Source organism: Sinohyriopsis cumingii, chromosome 1, assembly GCF_028554795.1.
Source record: "Sinohyriopsis cumingii isolate HCF-2022 chromosome 1, ASM2855479v2, whole genome shotgun sequence".
NCBI classification, from domain to species: Eukaryota; Metazoa; Mollusca; class Bivalvia; order Unionida; family Unionidae; genus Sinohyriopsis; species Sinohyriopsis cumingii.
The window spans coordinates 50,117,957-50,131,439 of record NC_142961.1 but is presented as its reverse complement, the minus strand read 5'-3'; positions in this window follow the sequence as shown (position 1 = coordinate 50,131,439).

Here is a 13,483-nt window from a genome sequence, read left to right as displayed (position 1 = left end):
ATCGATAAATCGTCAAAAATCAGTAAAATTAGCTCAAAAAATGAGATTTTTCATGCAATTGTTGTTAATTTTTCTGGTAATTTTCGAAACAAAATGAGGAATTTTGACGACTTATCGATGAAACAATTAGAGAACCGCTTGAGGTTTGACCTGACGAAAAACTGTAATTTGACAAAGAAATTCATGGAAACCAACACGATTTGATTTACTCGAGAACGTACGCGCAAGTTGTGTCGAATACGGACACGGCGGATTGTGGAATACCAAATATAATTACAACGATGTTACTTCGGTTGATATGGTTGCATGTTATCCGGGAAGTTTTCTAGGATACGGAGATTGTTCTGTATACTTTAAAAGATTTGGTCACCCTACAAACGAGATGACGCGAGTGGCAATTAATGGACCATTACCTGATTTTGATCTGACTGGATTCGCTTGTGTTGAATCATTCGAGTTTAACGAAAATCTCCACCAAATTTGTTATGTTTGGTTTGGTAGACATTTTTGTGAAAAACCTTGGGCGCCTATAGTTTTATTACGATATATGCTAGATTGTGCGATACTGACATCGTTGGTTGTCAGTGAGGCGATTATATCATATCACGCGCAGACAGAAGTTTGGTTGCCCATGTCAGATTCTATCAGTATTGATGAAATTATTAGCGAGTTTAAGGAAACATGTCCTGATGTTTCCGAAGATGATATTATCAAAGAAGCTCCTAAAATTCTCGAGATTAAACTTAAAACCGGAAAAGATCTAGGTAGAAAAATTATAGGTAAATTTACTCAAGGTTGTGCATATGATCATAAAAGACATCACGCACGATTAATTCCAGATGATGCCGAGTACGATTTTATAATCGCTGATACAACAGCGAGAAATATATTTGTGAATCGAGAGAGTGTTTATTTATCCGACGGAACAAAATTGGGTAAGATCGTTAGTTACATAAATGATATCTCCCCACAGTATACTCATCTAAGATCTTCCATGTTGGCTTACGTTTCTATAAATTTATTATCGATGATTAATAGATTTCCTGAGACCGCAGTCAGAGTCGCAACAGATTCGTTTTATATTTCGAGTAAATATTTAGAGTCTGTTATGAAATTTACAAGTAATGATGAACGATGGAGTTCGTGGAGAATAAAAAGGAAATATTACACAATTATACAGAATCAGCAGATGTTCCGATGAGACATTTTTATCGTAAGGGTAATAAAATATCAGAAATGTCGAAAGCGCCGTCGTTGAGTGATCCAATAACTAGATATAAGACAGTATATCTCAATGGACCTGGTGGATGCGGCAAAACGACTCGAGCGATTAATGTTTTTAGAAATTCAGATATGATCGTGCTGACACCCACACATAGACTTGCATGGGAGATGAAACAACGACAAGTACAATCGTGCACGTATCATAGTTTCTTTCGGTGGCGCGGGGATACATGGACTCCTGAACGAATGGGAGAAAAATATATACCTAAAATAATTATTTGGGACGAGATATGTACGGTGTCATTGGATACACTAAAAATGTTTCTTGATTGGTTGTTGACGAAAAATACCGCTATAATAATGTGTGGCGATCATGGTCAACCGCCGCCCTTTGTTGGACCATCTCCACATGATTGGTTAAAAAATTTCGTCGATTATTACGAAGAAATAGATGATGATCATAGAGCTCTCGATGCAAATTTAAAGGAATTTAAAAAATTAATCAGATTACAATCAAACAAAATTCAGTGTGAAATAATACGCGGAGTAATCTCAGAGACCTCAATGAACGATTTTTTAAATTTATGGAGACCCACCGATTTGATAGTAGCAAGCAGAAAAATAATCAGAACGATTTACAACAGCAGTTATTTCAGCTGCAGAAAGAAAAATATTCAGAATTGCCTGTTCCGTTATGTTATAGACCATCAGATACACGAAAACAAAATATTAATTTGATATTCCAGGACAGACTGAGAAGCAAAATCTCGTATTAAATGATATTGTCGCTGTTGATATCCATGTGGTCGAAGATGCATTACGCGCTGACAAATCTCCATGGGTATTGGGATACGCTATGACGATCCACTCGTCTCAGGGATTAACTATTTCTGACACACGAGTCTGGATTGTAGACGATCGTATCGAGTGGTCAAATTTAGTCTATTTAGCGGTATCGAGGGTCAGAAAAATATCTCAATTACGTAGAATTATAATTCCTGAAATCGTTAATAAATTTAACGTCATTGATGATGATATAATAAGAAAAAAATTAATCGGATACAAACAATCTGATAAAAAAAATAAACGCGACTTTGATCTTGATGTTGAATTTATTATTGAGTTAAAACAGCAGCAGAATAATAATTGCGCAAGTTGCAATTGTATAATGCTGTGGAGGTATTCGAGTAATGATTCAAGACAATTTACCGTAGACAGAAAAGATAATACTCGCGGTCATACACGAGAAAATGTGATGTTGACCTGTCTTGAGTGTAATCGACGTCGGGGTGCTGGCACCAGTGCTAGTTAAGTGATCGCGGTGGTAGTTGTGTATCCTCGGGGATTATCTGTAGTTGTTCACGTACAAATCCACGTTGAGGAGCAGCCGAATCTAATCTATAGATTGCAGGTCTACCTGAGGATCTTGTCACGGTGGATATTTTGTGTGTGGTAACACTCCAAATAGGATCAGTTGCTCTCGCTTTACCACCTTCAAGTTCACCCGGTTCATATAAATATCTAACTGTAACATCACCCAATATTTTTTGTTTTTCAATATCTTTTCGTTGTGTTGGTATATTTTCTTTTGTAATTGCATTAATGGGTTTCATGTTGATTGTTCGTGTAATCTCATTATTTGATGCAGCTATCACGATTGGTAGTCTTGCAACCCATTCGCGAGATCTCGTATCCTGAATAAATTCCCTCGCGTATTGATATCCAAATAACCGCTCAGCAAGTGTTCGATTAAATCGCTCAACAATTGCCTGATCACGATGAATTGCAGTATGTCCTCGCCGTATTTTGGTATTATGTTGTTTCATCAACGATGATACTGGACCAAGAAATTCCTTACCAGGATCAACCTGTAGTAGCTGTGGCCATCGCAGACCACCTTGTGGTCCGAATCCTCGTTGATAAATTCGTTCAAACGCATCGGCTACTTCAGATGATGTTTTCGTTGATAGCGGCTCTGCCTCTTTATACCTACTTGCAACATCAACTACAGTTAACGCGTACTTGTACGTTTTTCTGCGTACAGTATCATGTGGTAAAAACAGAATATCTGCTTGATGAACTTCATTAGGAACATTAACATCGAAATTCGCGTACTGAATTCGTTTCGGTGGTGGTAGATAAATTTGCCATATTGCCTGTTTGGATAACCACGCTTTAGCAGTAGAATGTTTAACCGCTGCTGCATCAGAAAGTTTACCAATTGCTGCTTTGCCTCTCCAATATCCTCTTGGTGAATAATAAATTAATTCCATTATATATTACCAGACCCAAACGCTAAGTTACCTTTCATCGCAGATCTTACTAACCAATTAGCTAATGATTCTCTGATATTTTTATTTTTTATGGAATTTAATGCATGAATTAATTTCACATCTGCAATATGCCTGTCTTGTAGATTTTTACTTTTATAAGCTACATCATGAACATGACAAGCTCGATCAATAGCGTTTACTGGTTCCTCGCCTGGTTTTGGTTGATCTTGATTATCAAGTCTGATATCGAGTCGAGTACCAGGACCGCAATAATTATATCCTGGTAGATGTTTTTCTCCTGAGTATTTAGCCCATGGAGTACCTGGAAACTTTGACATCAAATTAGCAATATCACCACCGCGCTTATTAGGTAAAAATGAAAATTTCTTTCTACCGCACACAGAACATTTTCCACCATAAGCTATTTTTTTATTTTTTGTTATAACCGTAGCTAAATCAGTAGTTGGAGTTTTAACTCTACAGCGCAAGCAATATAAATTCATGTTATAAAATATATGGATATAATTGATTTCTCATGCGACAACAATACGAGAGCCAGTTAAACACCATCCTGCGCTACCGAATTCCATCAGAATGATTATCATAGGACCATCTGGATCGGGTAAGACGCAGTTATTACTTAATCTGATAATGAGATGTTTGAAATGGGATAAATTATATTTAGTAGAACCATCCGTTGATGATCAACGATGTTATTAAGTATTAAAAGATTTTAACGAAAATGCAAGATTACTGGACGAAGATAATGATGTCATAGAGTTTATAACAGATATTGATGAAGCACCGTCCGTTGATGTTTTGGACGGATTTATTAATAATTTAGTTGTGTATGATGATGTGATGCTAGAAAAACAATCAAATCCAGCCAGAATATTTTCTCGCGGCAGACATAAAAATACAGAAATGATCTATGTTACTCAATGATATACATAAATTCCGAAAGTGGTCAGAGACAACTGTAATATTTTAATTGTGTTTAATGGCGTAGACACATACACGCTGCGAAATATTCATCAAACCTGGTGCAGCGGTGACATGGATATAATTAAATTCAGAAATTTCTTCTCACGAGCACAAGCTACTCCGCATGGATTTATAACAATAAATTTGCACGATCCTAGAACAAGATATCGTGTAGGTCTTGACAAAATATTTGGATAGTAGGGGTGATGATAAAATTAAATTTAATTAAACAGATATCATTCATATAATGAACAACTGTGCGTGGCTGCGTCAAGGAACCACTAACAAATGTGATAAAAAATGTTGTGGAGAATATTGCAAAAAACAGAATTATCTTATAAAGAAAAACCCTCATGCTGGTCCACGAAGTTGTGTTGGATGTAACAACGGCGTTAGAGGATTATATCAGATTTGCAAAAATTGCGGTGGAGATCGATACAGAAGTTTGATGATATATTACAGAAAAAGAAAGAACATAAATCCAAAAATAGAAAAACCACCATCAGAACCTGAATATTACTTGAAGAACAAAACAAAAGATTCCCAGGATTCAGATGAAGATTCCCAGGATTATTCAGAATGACATAGCAGCAGAGAGGGCCTTGTCTACAATTCTGTTTGGGACAAACAATAATCGTAGATGTGGTATTGACCTCTATGAAGGGTTACTATTTTTTTTTGTCTAAAAACAAGGGTGACCATTCCCTAAAGTAGTCTGATCGCCCTCTCTGCTGCTCCGAATGATGAATTTAGATTCTAAATGACGTGGTATTAAATGAAATGATCTTGTGTGAAATGAAATGATTTAACCCAACAAACGGAATGATCAATTCAGATTCAAAATGATGTTGTGTGATATGAAATGATGTAGCATGAAATGAAATGATTGAATCCCAAAAATGAAACAATGAATTCAGATTCCAAATGATGTGGCGTTAAATGAAATGATCTGGTATTAAATAAAATGATTTAAAGAACAACACAGAATGATGATATCTGCTTCCAAATGACGTGCTATTAAATGAAATGGTGTAGTCTAAAATGAAATGATTTAACTCAAAAAATGAAATAATGAATTTAAATTCCAAATGATCTGGCATTAAATAAAATGATTTTAACAATAAAAGGGATTGATGAATTCTGAATCCAAATGACGTATTATTAAATGAAATTACGTAGTCTGAAATGAAATGATTTAACCCAACAAATGAAATGATGAATTCAGATTCCAAATGATGTGGTATTAAATAAAATGATTTAAAGAACAAAACGGATTGATAAAATCTGCTTCCAAATGACGTAGTATTAAATGAAATTATGTTGTCTAAAATGAAATGATTTAACCCCAAAAATAAAATGATGTATTCAGATTCCAAATGATCTGGCATTAGTTGAAATGGTCTGAAGAACAGAATGGAATGATCAACTCATATTTCAAATGGCGTGGTATTAAATGAAATGTATGGAAAGTAAACGGCCTGACTCGAAACAGCATTTCAATGTAAGGTCAAAATGTAAATCATCTAGCGTAAATCCAAACAAACACGGGGGGTGGGGGTGGGGTGGTGGGGTGGTGGCTGTTAGCCAGACTTATAATCGACAGTCGTATTTACAGCATTCGGCTGAGACTTTTGCAGACGACATTTAACAGCTAAGGCTAGTGTTTCTTCTCATTTGATATAAACAAGAACTATGTTTTCCAATCAGCATAAAATGAATATCCACATTAATGAATGTGTGTGTAGCAGCAGAGAGGGCGAATCCCACAAAATATTTCGCTTAACAGAGCCTTCTATCGAGCACATTTTAGATAGAGATATTATTTTTCACAAAATAAACCCTTCTAGTCAGAAAAACATGACAAAATAGGCTTTCTCCGCTGACTAGAAGGGTTATCTCATGAAAATATCTACCTGTACAACTATTTCTGTTAATACAAGGGTCTATCTTGCGAAAACACTCGGTGGCGCCCTCTCTGCTGCTCTGGAAAATATCCTGGCAGAGTTTGCTTGTCGTCGCCGTTTCTGCTGATGTAAATTAAAAATTTAAGTTAACAATAATGGCCAACATCGGAGAAGCACATTCTGCTAGACTAGCTCGAGAGCGACTAGAAGCAATAAAAAATTTCTTCCTGTACGAGATAGTGTAAGACAAAAATTACAAGCGCGGCAGCAAGCACAAGTTGAATTTGCAACGGGTGCAGAAGAATTATTTAAACCCGTTACAACAGCTACTGAAAAAGCTGCGGCGATCACTGAAAGAGCTTTATTGGGAGATGAAAAGGGTATTCTTCCAGTGCTAAAACAAACCGCTGAGCAAACTGAAAAGATTGGTAGAAGAACCAAACAAACAAAAAAGATTTTACAAAAACTTTCAACTGATATTGTTGCAGCTCAACCACAACTTGAAGATGAAGGAGAAGAAATACTTGAAGGTGCTGTTGGTGAAACCCCCAAAAAAGGAAAGAAAGTAATCGATTTTAGGGAGAAATTTACTGAAGAGGGTATACAAGAAATTAAAAAATATAAATTGAAAACTAGACAGGACAAAGCCAAGTTTGGTGAGTTTGCTGTCGAACGTTTTTCTTTCAAAAATCAATTTTTGAAACCCGGATACGTTAAAGTAAGTAGTGATACATGGAGAGATTGGTTGTTTAAAATAAATCAAAATGTTGATTATATAGACAAGGAAGATCCTGGTTATAGGATTTATTTAGAAGGGACAGAAAGTTATGATAAAACATTAAAAGAAAAAAAGCAGGAACAAAGACAGCAAGAAAAAGAACAAAAACAAAAACAAAAAGAAGAAAGAGAGCAGGAAAAAGAACAAAAGCGAAAAGAAAAAGAACAAAAACAAAAAGAAAAAGAACAAAAGCGAAAAGAAAAAGAACAAAAGCGAAAACTGAAACAAAAAACGCAGGAACCTTCACCGCCATTGGAGCATCCAGATGAAGAAGAAGAGTTTTACGATATATTTGATACCGGCGCTACTGGCAGTGGTTTGGGAGGTGATTTTATTCCCTGCCCTGATAATATTATCAATGACGTATCGCGGTTAGAAGTTCTCATCGGAGGAAGACGTGCCGGAAATAACTCACCAGAAATAATTAATGAAGCGGCTGATATCTGTCAGCGATTATTTCGCGGCGGCATCATGGATGCTCACATCTACCGAGAACTTATTGATGAACTCGTGGACAGCGACTAGTTAAATAAATAACTAATTAAATAAAATGATCGTACACAATTCTCATCGTAGACCAGTCATGGTCAGGGTGGTAAATTCACGAGTACCCGTATACAGGATGACATATGGAAACGGACTCGGCGATGTTGTTCGGGGTTTATTCGCGAGGATGGCACCTAAAGCAATACCGATCGCAAAACAATTATCGATGAAAGCCATTGATGTTATTAAAGATAAAGCTACTGGCGCTGTTGGTAGCGCTGCCAGTAAAGCATTCCTGGCAATCAAGGACAGACTAGCACGATTAATGCGCAGAACCAAAGGGGGTCCACCACCGGTAAAATTACCAGCCACCGCAGATATCTCCGCGGATGTTAGTAAAGTAATAAATGAAGCCGCAAATCAAAAACTAACAGCGCTGATAAATCAAGGGACTGAACAAATAAACACAAGTTTGATGGCGGGAAGTGGTCTTCGTTTTAGACGATAACTTTTATAATAAAATGTTTAAACGGGAATCCGACCCAGCATTCGACATAGACGAACCGGTCCTTAAAAATGAATCAGTGATTATCAGTATTATTCTTATGACGCACGAGAGCCAAATAAACGAGGACGAATTGAACTTCAGGTTCAAGATACAAGTAGATATTTCCTGCCCGCTGAAGCATTTATTGAAGTAGAAGGAGAAATTATAAAAACAGATGATACAGAATACGGACCCAATGTTAAAATCGGTTTTGTCAATAACGGAATTATGGCCTTGTTTGATAGTGCTATCTACATGATTGATGGAAAAAATATTGAATCGATTCAGAAGGATGTCGATGTTGCTACAACAATAATTGGTCTAGCAAGATATTCTGATGATTATTCAAGATCATCTGGTCCATCAATGATGTTTGCCAAGGATACTTCTAATTTTCCTAACAGTGATCAGTACGATATTTGACGACCAAGAAACTTTGCTGATAACGCTGACGCTGATGTGTGGCCGGTGGTTCGTGGTGCTAATGCAGAATTTAATTTAGGTTTCGCTGCACGTAGACAAATGTTGAAAGGTAATCGTAGAAATTTTTCATGTGCCATTCCGCTGTCGCACATCTTTGGATTTTGCAGAGATGTCAGAAAGGTAATTTTTGGAGCAAAACATACGGTCGTGCTTGTTAGAAAAGCCAACGACAATGATGCTATATGGCGACCTCTAGGTGACGCTGGTAAGGTAAACATAACAAAACTATCACTGTGGATGCCGGTAATGACTCCTGCAATTACTGAAGAACAGCGACTGCTTTCTTTTATGGATCAAGGTGGTAAAGTGTTGTTATCGTGGCTTACAACAACCACAGATAGTGCTCAAAGTACCAATAACGGTTTATTCACATGGCATAGAGCATCACAGCAGGGGGTTTCCGCGCCGCGACATATTTTCATTGCTCTTCAGGATGTTGCAAGGGTGGGTAATGAAACACGTTCGCATATGATATTTGATCAACTTGGTATCACTGATGTTTCTCTGAGAATAAACGGACATCAAAAACCGTCTGAGAACATATTGTTAGATTTTGGTAATAATCATGTTGCACGTGCATATCAACGATTGACAAAATATCTAGCGCGTGATCTAAATATCGATACTGGTTTGCAAATATCACAATTGGATTTTATATCTCATTATCCAATCTATTACTTCTCGTTAGAGCATCTTGATTTAACCAGACCGTCTGTCGTTGATATACACTTTCGGGCTACCGTGAATAGAGACGTAGGAACTATAGCTAATTATAGAGCAATCGCGGTCATCCTTTCCGACAAAGCAATGTTGCTTGAAGGTGCTGGCGGCCGAATGATATTCGCTGATGCACCAGTACAAAACATGTAAACAGTTAGATCAATCTCGTATTAAATAAAATGTCATACAGTCACGTTAATGTCACTCTGACTCCTGGTCAGGCTAAGAAATTACAATCGAAAAACGCGAGCACATGTGGTACAACGATAACACTAAAAAATGATCAGATTACTGGCGGTCCAAACAAGTTATCGTTGACTAAAACCCAACTAAAACATTTCAGTAAAGCAAAACAAGCAGCGACTGGAGTTCGACTTGATTTCTCTCCAGCCGCGGTCAAAGAAATGGTTAAAACCGGTGGTATATTCCACTTGTCGCAGCAACACCAGCGTTGATAGCTGCTGCTGCCCCTGCAGCCGCTAAAGCCGCTGCGTTAGGAGCAGTTGGAACTGCTGCTGGAATGGCACTAAAGAAAGCCACAGGAAAAGGATACAAAAAAGGGACGAGGGCTAAGACTCCCAGGAACTCCGCCATCATGGTACCCAAAAAGGTTCTAAAAAGTGTTTTCAATGCTAGCATTTTCACACCGATGTCAAATTTTGATTTGCTCGATGCTGTTAAACAATTAAATATAAAAAATTTCAGAGGCGTCTTTATGAGAGATCAATTACCACAACAACCAAATAATCCAGAAACCGGAATTATTAATCTTGATAACAGTAACGGTCCAGGAACTCACTGGGTTGCTTACGCGATCGATCCAGGTGGAATTATCTATTTTGATTCGTATGGGTTAGCACCGCCAGTTGAATTTCTCCGATATACAAAAAATTCCAACCTCGCCGGAAGATGCCACTAACAAACAATATGTTGACGAAAGCGCTAGCGCCGTTGAGCGTAAACTAACAACGTTGCGGGCAGAGTATGATGTTCACGTAAACGCGTTCACAAGACTTCGAAGAAAATTTCAAAAAACCGATGATGCCACGGATAAGTTCTTTGGAACTCCTCCCGTCATCGACATGAAACTTTCTGATATCAAAGAAAAACTTACTGGTAACGCCAGCGAAGTCAACGCGATTAATGCCCGGTTAGGTATAGTCAGAACAGATAGAAGTATTTCAGATCAAATCGCGTTGATGCAAAATAACATTGACACGATCAAACAAACACAGCAAAACATCGTAGCGGAGATTCCCGAGATCGTTAGCAAAACCAGTTTGATTAAAGTCCCCACTGGAGTTACTCCTGGGCATATCACCAACATAGTATACACGGTATCATCGGGATTCGCAACATGGTCCAAACAAAATAATACTATCAAATATACAGCAACAGCCACTGGAGTGTATAGACTGTCTGTGTTCAGTGCCGCTAAATTTGAAATCTTCACAACATATCCCTGGAGACATTCCACCGATAAGTATTCCGGGGTTGTGACTATCATATTAAACAAGGAAACCGAAGAAACATTTATACTGGAAGCCGCCGACAAGAAATTAACCGCAACATCTTACTGGTGGTGTTTGGAATTTGTAGCTGAAACGCCTCAATTGGTTACCGCGTAAAACAATAAAATGATATCAGAAAATGCAAACATTAAAATCCTAAAGGATTTTCAAACACAAAGTGTTTTGAAGTCAGCATCAACGACAACTCTAATGACAGAGACATTAAGTGCGCAGCAATATACATATGATCAAGTACGCGAATGGCATTCAGAGTTAAAAGATACTATTGACAAGTGCACAAGAAAGATAAAAAAACAATACAAACGGTGTGTAACCATGTTAGACACAATAGTGTATTCGGTATCGGCGGTAGTTGCATCTACTGGGGTGATATTGTCTGCGTTAACTCCGGTGACAACTGCAATTACAACTGCAGTTGTGATTACAATCACAATTTCAACGTCAACGACAATTGCAGGAGTTGCTAATATAATTGCGAAAAAAATATCATCGTGTGCGCTAACAAAATTGCACGAATATGAAAAGTTAAACAGCGCGGCCACAAGCACCTACTCGAAATTGTCGTCGTTGATATCATCCAGCCTTGACGATACAACAATATCAGATTTCGAATTTGTGCAAATGGCAGCCGTGTACAACGATTACACAAAGAACTTCGATTTGAAACGACAGCAGATAAATAATGACGGAATTACTTCTGCAGATAGTCGCAAATACAAGCCCGGCGCGAACATCTTTGTTAACAGTAACATCAACTAAGCCACAATTCAGTATTAATTTTCCAATTGCGATTCCAGTAAGCGAAATCGCGTTAGCGCAATTACGAGTATATCACAGTTGGCCCAATATCAGAGAGAGGTCGTTTGGAAAATTGTCAGCAAATAATTCGTTTGTGTTTGCATATAAAAATAAACCCGATGGCACCCCAGACTGGAACGTCATTGTGTTACCAACCGGGAGCTATCAAGTCGAAGAAATCAATGAGGAATTACAACGTCGAATAAAAAACATCACCGGGAAGGAATCAAAGATAAAAATTGATGTTCACGAGCCAACGCTGTCGTCCGCGATCGAAATAAACACCCCAGACTACGCCGTGGATATATACAACAGCTCAATCAGAACAGTGTTAGGATGGCCTGAAACCTCACCCGAGGCGCCACCAATACCACGCACACCTGAACCTAAAAAGTCTGATTATGTCACTGACAAAAAGTCATATCATGAAATTACACAGCCATATAAAGACCATCTGGATATTATAAAAAACGCATTATTGACTGATTTTGGTTTTTTTGATAAAGATAGTATATCATGGCGTTTTATTTATGTATCATCACCTGGAGAAGAAAGTAAATCCCATGTTATTCACCTATCTGGAATCATTAAGTATTTTAAAAACATTAAGGAGTTACATAAAACACAACTAGCGCAGCTACGGCAGTTCTTCCAAGAACATCTTTTTGATATAACAAGTTCACGCAGCGAAATCATTTCACGAATCGAAATATTAAATCAGCTTGCCGCAGACATGGAATATATTAAACAGCGATTAATTCAGGTAATAACTAACGATACCGATAGCAGAATTATTCACAATAAACAACAATTTCTGGACCATTACTCGCTGACAGAAGCAACGCTGCCGAATTTTAAATTTCCCGGATACAACGTGCCCGAGATGAGAAAATCCGTCACTGATCTCATCAATGAGTCCTTCGATGACATACTCACACAACACAGAAAAACACTACCGGAACCAACTGTCCTCAGGCACAACAATAACACCGAAGGGCAAGGCCGTCATGTATCCCCGGGCATCGTAAATATAACTTCAGTGGTCGCGGTCAATCTTGTGTGTGATGTCATCGATGGCAGTTACAGCACAGACACGACATTATCAAATCAATCCCAGCAAGGATTTATTCTTTATTCATTTACTCCGAAAGAACCATCTGGATTTCTCATTGTGCAAGAGCCAATTAATCCGGTCTATCTACGATGTCATAATCCATGGCTGACCAGAATAAATTTCACGCTGACAGACCAGTCTGGGAATCCCCTTGATTTGCGAAATGAAACACTACATATTAATCTCCTTGTGAAATCGTGAAACGATTTCCAATTAATAATATTATATTATAATAATGTCCTTGAAGAAAAAATGTGATGATGATTTCATTGATGATAGCAGTGATAGCAGTGATGTCACCGACGACGACGACAGTGATGATGATTTCATTGATGATAGCAGTGATAGCAGTGATGTCACTGACGACGACAGCAGTGATGTCACCGACGACGACAGCAGTAATGTCACCGTCAACATAAAAAATATTTCAATAAATTATTTTAAACAATAAAAAAAAATATATTGAAAATCGCGGAAGTCTTCGACTTGAAAATCGACGATTTTTAGGATTGAAAATCGTTCACAATTAATCAAGCAAGTATCATATAATGTATCACCGCGTGAAATGTTTCATACATAATAAAGAACTTCTTGATAGCGCTGTCAAAACCGGAAAAGTTACCCCGGAAAAAATAATTGT